Genomic DNA, 12,182 nt, shown 5'->3' with positions numbered 1-12,182 from the left:
ACTGGGGCACCAAAAATAAATAGCAGCACACCCTTACCATATACAGCTTCCCTTCTTTTACACAGGAAAAGGGTTTGGGATATATTGACAGCGGTTTGTGTGCAATGCTTCCTAGGTTGGTCTGTTCTCTAAACACACAGTAAATAAAGAAACCTCAAACTCAGCAGGTAAGGCACACAGCCTACAGACACTACCTAGGTTACAGATTGGGTTCAGCAACACAGGTGACGGATGGCAAGACTGACGAGGAGCTTCTCCCCAGCCTTTTATACTGGTGGCTGGTGATTGAGATATGAGGCCCAGGTGTTTCCAGACTCTAAGCCACTCCTCCAATCCACCCTCCAGTCATCATGCAGCACTGAAAAACACTGACAGTGGATAAAACACAGCCACAACAACACTAAGGCCACATAGGGCCGTAACAGGCTATAGCCCACGGTCCAAAATGATGAGAAACGAGGCTAACTTTTTTTTTCAAAATTTCAAAAAACATGGGCTATAACCCATCGTTTTTGTCATTTCGTCATTTTATTCAAATCCTCAAAAATGATGAAAAACGGCACGCTATAGTATGCCGTAAGATATGGGCTATAGCCCATGGTCCAAAATGATGAGAAACGAGGCTAACTTGTTTTTTCAAAATTTCAAAAAACATGGGCTATAACCCATCGTTTTTTTTTTTTTTTTTTTTTGTCAAATCATCAAAAATGATGAAAAACGGCGCGCTATAGTATGCCGTACGATATAGGCTATAGCCCATGGTCCAAAATGATGAGAAACGAGGCTAACTTTTTTTTTCAAAATTTCAAAAAACATGGGCTATAACCCATCTTTTTTTTTTCATTTTTTCATTTTTGTCAAATCATCAAAAATGATGAAAAACGGCGCGCTATAGTATGCCGTACAATATAGGCTATAGTCCATGGTCCAAAATGATGAGAAACGAGGCTAACTTTTTTTTTCAAAATTTCAAAAAACATGGGCTATAACCCATCGTTTTTGTCATTTCGTCATTTTTTTCAAATCATCAAAAATGATGAAAAACGGCACGCTATAGTATGCCGTACGATATAGGCTATAGCCCATGGTCCAAAATGATGAGAAACGAGGCTAACTTTTTTTTCAAAATTTCAAAAAACATGGGCTATAACCCATCGTTTTTTTCATTTTTTCATTTTTGTCAAATCATCAAAAATGATGAAAAACGGCGCGCTATAGTATGCCGTACGATATAGGCTATAGCCCATGGTCCAAAATGATGAGAAACGAGGCTAACTTTTTTTTTTCCAAAATTTCAAAAAACATGGGCTATAACCCATCGTTTTTGTCATTTCGTCATTTTTTTCAAATCCTCAAAAATGATGAAAAACGGCGCGCTATAGTATGCCGTACGATATGGGCTATAGCCCATGGTCCAAAATGATGAGAAACGAGGCTATTTTTTTTTCCCAAAATTTCAAAAAACATGGGCTATAACCCATCGTTTTTTTTTCATTTTTTCATTTTTGTCAAATCATCAAAAATGATGAAAAACGGCGCGCTATAGTATGCCGTACGATATAGGCTATAGCCCATGGTCCAAAATGATGAGAAACGAGGCTAACTTTTTTTTCAAAATTTCAAAAAACATGGGCTATAACCCATCGTTTTTGTCATTTCGTCATTTTTTTCAAATCCTCAAAAATGATGAAAAACGGCGCGCTATAGTATGCCGTACGATATGGGCTATAGCCCATGGTCCAAAATGATGAGAAACGAGGCTATTTTTTTTTCCAAAATTTCAAAAAACATGGGCTATAACCCATCGTTTTTTTTAATTTTTTCATTTTTGTCAAATCATCAAAAATGATGAAAAACGGCGCGCTATAGTATGCCGTACGATATAGGCTATAGCCCATGGTCCAAAATGATGAGAAACGAGGCTAACTTTTTTTTCAAAATTTCAAAAAACATGGGCTATAACCCATCGTTTTTTTCATTTTTTCATTTTTGTCAAATCATCAAAAATGATGAAAAACGGCGCGCTATAGTATGCCGTACGATATAGGCTATAGCCCATGGTCCAAAATGATGAGAAACGAGGCTAACTTTTTTTTTCCAAAATTTCAAAAAACATGGGCTATAACCCATCGTTTTTGTCATTTTGTCATTTTTTTCAAATCCTCAAAAATGATGAAAAACGGCGCGCTATAGTATGCCATACGATATGGGCTATAGCCCATGGTCCAAAATGATGAGAAACGAGGCTAACTTTTTTTTCCAAAATTTCAAAAAACATGGGCTATAACCCATCGTTTTTTTTTCATTTTTTCATTTTTGTCAAATCATCAAAAATGATGAAAAACGGCGCGCTATAGTATGCCGTACGATATAGGCTATAGCCCATGGTCCAAAATGATGAGAAACGAGGCTAACTTTTTTTTTTTCAAAATTTCAAAAAACATGGGCTATAACCCATCGTTTTTGTCATTTCGTCATTTTTTTCAAATCCTCAAAAATGATGAAAAACGGCGCGCTATAGTATGCCGTACGATATGGGCTATAGCCCATGGTCCAAAATGATGAGAAAAGTACAATCTAGGCTCCCTAACTAAACGTTAAACAATGGGTCAAAACTGGGGCACCAAAAATAAATAGCAGCACACCCTTACCATATACAGCTTCCCTTCTTTTACACAGGAAAAGGGTTTGGGATATATTGACAGCGGTTTGTGTGCAATGCTTCCTAGGTTGGTCTGTTCTCTAAACACACAGTAAATAAAGAAACCTCAAACTCAGCAGGTAAGGCACACAGCCTACAGACACTACCTAGGTTACAGATTGGGTTCAGCAACACAGGTGACGGATGGCAAGACTGACGAGGAGCTTCTCCCCAGCCTTTTATACTGGTGGCTGGTGATTGAGATATGAGGCCCAGGTGTCTCCAGACTCTAAGCCACTCCTCCAATCCACCCTCCAGTCATCATGCAGCACTGAAAAACACTGACAGTGGATTAAACACAGCCACAACAACACTAAGGCCACATAGGGCCGTAACAGGCTATAGCCCACGGTCCAAAATGATGAGAAACGAGGCTAACTTTTTTTTTCAAAATTTCAAAAAACATGGGCTATAACCCATCGTTTTTTTTTTCATTTTTTCATTTTTGTCAAATCATCAAAAATGATGAAAAACGGTGCGCTATAGTATGCCGTACGATATAGGCTATCGCCCATGGTCCAAAATGATGAGAATCGAGGCTAACTTTTTTTTTCAAAATTTCAAACAACATGGGCTATAACCCATTGTTTTTTTTCTTTTTTTTCAAATCCTCCAAAATGATGAAAAACGGCGTGCTATAGTATGCTGTATGATATGGGCTATAGCCCACGGTCCAAAATGAGAAACGAGGATAACTTTTTTTTTTTTAATTAAAAAAAACATGGGCTATATGGTTTTTTTTCATTTTTTTCAATTTTTCCGCAACACTCCGCAATTCCTCCGCAACACTCCGTAATTTTTCCGCAACACTCCGCAATTCCTCCGCAATACTCCACGATTATTCACTTTTATTTATTTTATCCATTTGGCTTACCTGTTGTTTAGGACAGTGGTTTTCAACCAATGGTCCGGGGACCACCAGTGGTCCTTGAGAGGGTTCCAGCCAGGTGGTCCCCAGCTAAATGATGAGAGAGTTGGTAACCAAATGAACCCTTATAGATCTTAAACTCTTGAGAGCGTAAAATGTTCTTTTAACTTAAACGCCCAATGCATTCTCAATATCAATAGCACAAACTTTGGCACACTACTAGTCCTACATACTTTACACCTAGAAGGCTAGAACCCCCATTCAAACTTTACAATGGTCATCTTACTGTGAAAATGAATCTTTGAAATGTTTCATAGTTTTAGAAATATAGTGCTTTCAAATTTGAGAAATGTATAATGGCGGTCAATGGCAGATTTTGGCACTGTGGCAACCCAGGGGAGAATGGGTACAGATTCACAATAAAGCAAGAGGCTCGGAGTCAGAGGCAACATAAACTTAAATCGTCTTTTATTTAAAGTCTTAGGGAAAGGGGAAAACGGGGCAAAACAGCAACAGAAAGGTTCCTCTTCGGGGGGCTTAGGCTTCTATAGTTACTTGCAGTCCTGTGGGTAGAGCAGAGAGAGAGCAGGGACTTTTAGTTGGGGGAGGGTGCTGTAGGCCAGTGGTTCCCAAAGTGGGGTCCGGGGACCCCCAGGGGTACCTGAGGGAGTTCCAGGGGGGACCCATCTATTTTGTTCATGTTCATAAAGTGCTAAAGTGTTTAAAGCAGTGGTTCCCAAACTTTTTCATGTCAAAGACCCCCAAATTGACACTACTTAGCCTGTGGACCCCCATTTGAAAAGATATGCCAGGGACCCCCATAAGAGAAGACGTACACATTTAGACGTCTACATTTAGACGTCTACATTTAGACGTATACATTTAGACAGTTCCCCCGAGTGCCTCCCTAGTGTCCCCCCGAGTGCCTCCCCAATGCCTCCCCAGTGTGCCCCCCGAGTGCCTTCCCAGTGCCTCCCCAGTGTGCCCCTGAGTGCCTCCCCAGTGTCCCCCAGTGTCTCCAATAGCAATACAAGAGCAATAATACAAATTAATCTTAATGTATTAATCTTATTAATTAATGAATCAAATTAATGAATTAATCAAAATTGCGGCCTGTGCCCAGCACCATGCCAAAGCTTTTTCCTGCAGGAAACACTGCTTGTGGTTGTAAATATATTGTTATCCGTGTTGCGAGGATGAGGGGGTACCTGGAAAAATATCTACCCCAAAAGGGGTACCTGGTCCAAAAAAGTTTGGGAACACCTAGGCTATAGCCCATATCGTACGGCATACTATAGCGCGCCGTTTTTCATCATTTTTGAGGATTTGAAAAAAATAAAAAAATGAAAAAAATATTCCGCAATTTCCATTTCCGCAATTTCCGCAATTTCCGCAATTTCCGCAATTTGACAAAAACGATGGGTTATAGCCCATGTTTTTTGAAATTTTGAAAAAATAAGTTATCCTCGTTTCTCATCATTTTGGACCATGGGCCATAGCCCATATCGTACGGCATACTATAGCGCGCCGTTTTTCATCATTTTTGAGGATTTGAAAAAAATGACGAAATTACAAAAACGATGGGTTATAGCCCATGTTTTTTGAAATTTTGGAAAAAAAAGTTAGCCTCATTTCTCATCATTTTGGACCGTGGGCTATAGCCCATATCGTACGGCATACTATAGCGCGCCGTTTTTCATCATTTTTGAAGATTTGAAAAAAATGACGAAATGACAAAAACGATGGGTTATAGCCCATGTTTTTTGAAATTTTGAAAAAAAAAGTTATCCTCGTTTCTCATCATTTTGGACCATGGGCTAAAGCAGTGGTTCCCAAAGTGGGGTCCGGGGACCCCCAGGGGTACCTGAGGGAGTTCCAGGGGGGACCCATCTATTTTGTTCATGTTCATAAAGTGCTAAAGTGTTTAAAGCAGTGGTTCCCAAACTTTTTCATGTCAAGGACCCCCAAATTGACACTACTTAGCCTGTGGACCCCCATTTGAAAATATATGCCAGGGACCCCCATAAGAGAAGACGTACACATTTAGACGTCTACATTTAGACGTCTACATTTAGACGTATACATTTAGACAGTCCCCCCGAGTGCCTCCCCAGTGTCCCCCCGAGTGCCTCCCCAATGCCTCCCCAGTGTGCCCCCCGAGTGCCTTCCCAGTGTGCCCCTGAGTGCCTCCCCAGTGTCCCCCAGTGTCTCCAATAGCAATACAAGAGCAATAATACAAATTAATCTTAATGTATTAATCTTATTAATTAATTAATCAAATTAATTAATTAATCAAAATTGCGGCCTGTGCCCAGCACCATGCCAAAGCTTTTTCCTGCAGGAAACACTGCTTGTGGTTGTAAATATATTGTTATCCGTGTTGCGAGGATGAGGGGGTACCTGGAAAAATATCTACCCCAAAAGGGGTACCTGGTCCAAAAAAGTTTGGGAACACCTGCTGTAGGCTCTCCCTTGAGGAGTTCCGTCGGCCTAGGAGGGAGGGAGAGAGAACGATACCAGGTGAGCCACAATACACGCACAGTACATCCACGTGGGTCCAAAGTTAGGTCTTGTTAGGTCTTGTACTCACTTGAGAGATCTCCCTCATACCAGCCTCATGCACAGAGAGATTCCTCCTTCCTCACTCCTCCAGCAGCAGTTCAGACTCACTCACCAGACCGCTTGGGCGTCGGCTCTTTAACAGCTTCTGGTGATTGCCTGACTGGCTGCAGGTGCGTCCATTTCCAGGCTCCCATTGGCTGCAATACCTGTACCGGGTGATATATTCCCTCTATCACCTCCCCCAGCCTCATTCTGTGGGGAATAGGCCTGGCTGTTTCCCCTGGTTTGCCACAGCACGTAAAAAAAACTCCACATCATTTTTGAAGGGCGCTAGCCATACTATATACAGGTTTAATGTTTGTTTTTAGTTCAATGTTCGTTCAACATAACACAACTTAACTTGAACAGAGCGGTACTGGTGTCAACCTCTCCCCATGGCAGCCCAATCTCTACTGAGCCATTTCCCCTCTATATAGACTCCCGACTCCACCCCTGGCTAAGCAGTCAGCGAATCACAAGGCATTTAACAACACAAGCAATGTTAATGATATCCATGCCCTCCTGCTCTACTCTTTTGATGTCTCATGATGGTTGTGTTCATCCTATGACCTATGCTATCTTAACACGATAGGCCCCGGGCCCCACTCGTTTTATATGCATTGCCCAGTCTGGTGTATGTGTCATTGGTATGTATGTCTTGTTTGTCATGTCTATAAAAACCAAAGAAAAACTAATATAACAAAGAAAAACAACACAAGCAATGAGAGCTCTCTTCAGGCCATCAAGGCAGCTTCCCAATTACAGCATCTGCACAGATAAACACAAGTATATTAATTCACATGTCACAGCAGAATGTGCACCTTCTGTGGGACTGAGAATCAACCTGTTACACATACCATACAGAAACAATACAATGAATGTGTATTGTATTGTTATATTGCTCTGACAGAGGCTGCTCTGTCACATGAACCCCTACTGCACCCCTATCCTGCAGGCACTATGAGCTCACAGTGTGTTTACACTCTGGCGTTTACTGTGTGGTAGCAGTACTTAAGGTCTCCACGGAGTTGGGAACCACTTGTTAGTAGTTAAAGACCACTGGATTTAAATTGCTTTAAAAAGAAAAAAAGTGTCCTTAACCCTATAAAGAGTGATTTTTACTTATTAGTGCCATGAAAGTAGCCGATCTCCAAGTTCCCCACGTGTCACAGCACATGTTGTGAGCTTGTAGATTGAATAATGACCTACTGTACTGACAGAAGATCACAATGGTTGAAACCCTGAGACTGTCTCCAATGAGATTATGAACATGGAATGATTCTTCACCACACTACAAAATCCTTCACAAATAAACAGATTGGATTTGACCCGTTCGTTTCAAGACAAGGCCGTGAACAGTATGCTTTGAAGTTTTAAACGCTGTGGAGTCTAACAACGGTGTGGCCTCCCTGTCCACTGCTGAACTATGTTTCCGTCACCGTGTGTGTGGTTTGTGAACAAAGTCACACCAATCTCAATGTGGTTGTCTGAGGGGAGAATCCACACAGGCAGACAGTCATATGTCCTAGAGTCAGCGAACGCAAAACAGAAGAAAAAATTACTCTGAATACAGATCACCATTTTCAAACTATAAAAAAAACTATAAATAGGAAAATAAGAGCAGTTCAGACCTGAGATGTATGAGGTAACAACAGCTGAAACCATTTCTGTTCATTAGGATGAAGGGAAAAGCATTTGTGTGTGTGTGTGTGTGTGTGTGTGTGTGTGTGTGTGTGTGTGTGTGTGTGTGTGTGTGTGTGTGTGTGTGTGTGTGACGTGTGTGTGTGTGTGTGTGTGTGTGTGTGTGTGTGTGTGTGTGTGTGTGTGCCTGTGTGTGTTCCTGTGTGTGTGTGTGTGTGTGTGTGTGTGTGTGTGTGTGTGTGTGTGTGTGTGCATGCGTGCGTGCGTGCGTGCGTGCTAATGCCAGAGATAAACAACTGAAGGAATACTATCAAGGTCAAGATCATCACCGTGGCCAAACATGGGAAACCCCCTCTTTGGAGCCCCTAACTCCTCTGCAGATATGGATTTCACTAAATGACATATGCACGCAATGAGAAAATGTCCAAATAATATTCATAATTACATGGTAGATCAGATCTCTCTGGTGCTAGATTTTGTTTTTGAAGTAAAAGTTGCAATACCACAAAAGTGGAAATACTCTGGTAAGTCCTGTATGTGGATATGTTTACTTAGTAGTAAATAATAATAATCTTTATTGTCCCGAAGGATATTCGTCTTCACAGACTGTTCAAACACCCACATCAAAAACAACACAGAGCACATAACACCAAGACAATACAAAAACATGAGGTCCTCACAGTATACAGAACCATCCTATCGGTGGGGCAGTTTGTTTAATGCCGCGATGGCTGAGGGAACAAAACTCCTACTAAAACTGACCTTTTTCCATGGCAAAGTTCTGTATCTTTGTCCAGAGGTTAAAGAAGCGATAAAGGGGATGATCAGTGTCATTTGATATCGAAAGTGCTAGCTGTGTGATGGCTGTTTATATGAGAAAGTGTGGGTGTAGGAAGTCTGATGATCTTGGAAGCAATACGGGTAATACTGAAAAGTTTGTTCCTGTTGGGCATGGTCGCATGGACAGTATGGTGTAGAAACATGCAGAACAGTACAACAGAACAGGTTGTAAAGTACAAAAGGCATCAAAATAAATGTTAAGTATTTTTGCAGACATGCATGGCTTAAACTAAAGGACCACATCACCACTTTTCAACCTACAGTATTCATAGAATTGGTCCTCACTAATGATCATGATAAAATAGCAATGTTTTTCTACTCTTGTCTGTGTCTTATAGGAGGGCTGTGGGCAGTTCAGAAACCCGTCCACCAGTGACATCATCGATGGGGAATCCAAGCTAATAGAAACTGTAGGCTTTCTATTTCTGAAAAGTTGTAATGAGAAAATGGAAGCCATCGTTCTCAAGATAATAAAAATCTAAATATTTTTGTTTTAAATATATTGTTTAAAAAAAATCTTCTTAACGATGATATCACTGGTGGACGGGTTTCTGAACTGCCCACAGCCCTCCTAATGAGACACAGACTGAGTGCCATTTTATCATGAACATTAGTGAGGACCAATTATATGAAGATAGGTTGAAAAGTGGTGAAGTGGTCCTTTAAGCTAATGTACATACTTACATTCCACCACTGCCTGAGTCTATGAGTATGACCAGATAATTTGTAACATGTTATCATTAAAGGAAGGAGAAACACGCCTGTAAAAAAACACTTGAAAATATGCAGCTAAGCTCACATGAGAGCACTTTAAATCTAGAGGATACTCACTGCCATGTAAATTGTCTGAAAATACCACATACTTGTGTAGCAGGGGGACGGACGGGAAATTATTAAAAGATCAACCTAGATATATACTGCACATGTATCATCGTAATGCACAGCTCATCTCGTAATTCTTTAAAATTCTATATGATTCTCTTACAATGACAATACTTATTTTGCCGTGTTTTTAATTGATTGCTTTCCTAAATACTGTAATTGAGCTGTGAAATTGCTGTGAACGCCTTCTCTACAGTTCATGCATGTTGTAACATCTGTCTACACAGAAAGACCACCATTAGTCATTCTGTACTTTCCCCTGAAATCACAAAAGTCTTCTTCCGGTGATTTCAAGTACAGTTAAGTATCATACCATCCTTGCAGCCAACGTGTCTGGGTTCGGTCAGGTGGTTTCAGTCAAACCGGTGTGCATCTGCCATGGTTTCAGTCAAACCGGTATGCATCTGCCATCATTTTGTGGCAAATGTTTCAAGTGGTCTGTCTGCGACTGTGAGGGTTCAAAACTACACAAACCTGGACAGAGGCCAATTCTAAAAAACGCCTTCTAAATCCTGACCTAAGCTTTCTGAAAAACTTCAAATATTTATATAGCAGCATCAACATTTTTCATTTTTGAATAATGTACATACTGTAGAGAACCCCAAAATGGGTTCCCGTCCAGAAGCGTTAAAACACCAAAAAGGGGTTCTGGGCATGTCATAATAGGCAAACACAACTTTAGTTTTTTTCAACCAAGGTTCAGGTTTTGGGTCCTTATTAGAGAAAGTAAAGGATGAGTGTTAAACTTTGCATTCATTTTAACGATTTAGCTATTATTATTTTTTACACAATATTACAGCGATTTCTTTATTATCATTTATTCTAGTCCTACTAGACCCCAGGAAATTACATCTGGTCACAAAAGATCACAGGATCTATTTAATGTGAAGAGGGAGGTGACAAATTTATACGACACACAGTATGGCATCCCCCCTAGTCAGTTGTTTGTTCAGACACACGGAAAACAACTACATGTGGCCAGATGTAATTTCCTGGGTTCTAGTAGGATTATAGTAAATAATAATAAAGAAATTGCCGTAAAATGAAATCGCGAAAGAAAGCAGCAAATGAAAAGAAAAAGAAAACGCTTTCTTTTTAAACTTTCTCAAATAACAAGATAAAACATGAACCTTGGTTGAAAACATAAACTCCTGTTCCAGGTGCCAGCATACTCGTTCACTTTAAAAGCCAGAGTTTGCCCGCCCCCCCCCCCCCCCCCCCCACACACTCTAGTATCATTGGAACAAGCACACACTCTTTACCTTTCGTCAGAAGCTTTTACATGGCCGTAAAAAAGGCACAAATTAAATCCGAAATGTGGATGGCAGAAAATCCACCAAGGACAGCGATCCTAGAATCCGATATATGGAGGTTTGAAAATCCTCTTTTCAACTGCTTTGCACTGTGAATATATTTTCAATACCATAGTTGGAACGGTGGGGTGTCCCATCCGGCCTTCGCTTGCGAGCCCCCTGTGCCACAAACATTCCTTTGTCCCGGTCTTTATTCACACACTGAATGCTGCTGTGGGTAGATCTAGTTCTAGGATATAACCTTATGATGAGCACTTTTTACTGTATTATCTCGTGCCTATGTCCATGCACATGCACTTTTATGACCTATCGCATAGCACTTTAACGCCTGCACTTTAATGGTTGTGTGCACCTTTGTACTCTGGTATCCGCTATGTGTACTGTTTGTTTGTTTGTACTGTTTCATTCATTGTTTAATGTACTGTCTATGCTGCAACCCAATTTGCCCTTCGGGGACACTAAATAAACTTGAACCTTGAACCTTGCTATAGGAACCGGACCAATGTTAAAAGCTTCCGTAGGACTCAACCATTATATAGACGGAGTATACGCCGGGGTGGACCTGGGATATGACACCACCTAGCATCGACGTCCGTATATATACAGACTTGGGGAAAAAGAGTTAAGTGTACAATATTTAGGTAGTTTTTTAATTTTGTACTTATTTAGAGAATTGATTGATTGAGCAGCAGCGTAACTAGACGTCAGTAGGCCCCTAGTAGTGTGTGTCTGTATGCTAGCAGCGACCATGGTGTGTGTCTGTATGCTAGCAGCGGCCACCACCAGTATACCAGTGTTGCTGGAGTTTTGTCCTCTTATGACTTTTTGTAGGTGAAGTTGTGCCAGTCAGAAGCAGCCTACTGTGCTTCTACAAAGCACAATTTCAGACAGAGAAATGATTTACAATCCTTGCCATGCTTGATAAATGTAATGTATGGTGGTGGAATGAGATCCATATTTTCAAAGAATGGCCATATTTTGCTTGATAAAGCCTTAAAAATGCTTTGATGTACAATGTGTATAGTAATAGAATTGACCAATGTTTAAAACGTGCCCAACTATTTTGAAGACCTCGCTTGCACACACTTTCACATAAATTCATATCAGCTGTGTGACTCGAGCCAATGAGACTCGAGATATCGAGTCTCATTGGTTTAGAAACCACAGTGAATGGAGGTTCAAAGGAAATGAGATTTAACCACCGAGGTTCCCACCAAGTTTCTAAATTTATCGTGGTACTGCAGACTTCAAGTTTGAAGAACATCACAAGACGTTTTCTATTGCATCTTCCTCAAACAACTTTGTATTAATTTCATGGCACTATAATCACACAACT

Source organism: Protomyctophum bolini (assembly GCF_963924005.1).
Source record: "Protomyctophum bolini genome assembly, chromosome: 15".
Taxonomy (NCBI): Eukaryota; Metazoa; Chordata; class Actinopteri; order Myctophiformes; family Myctophidae; genus Protomyctophum; species Protomyctophum bolini.
This window is presented reverse-complemented; position numbering follows the sequence as displayed.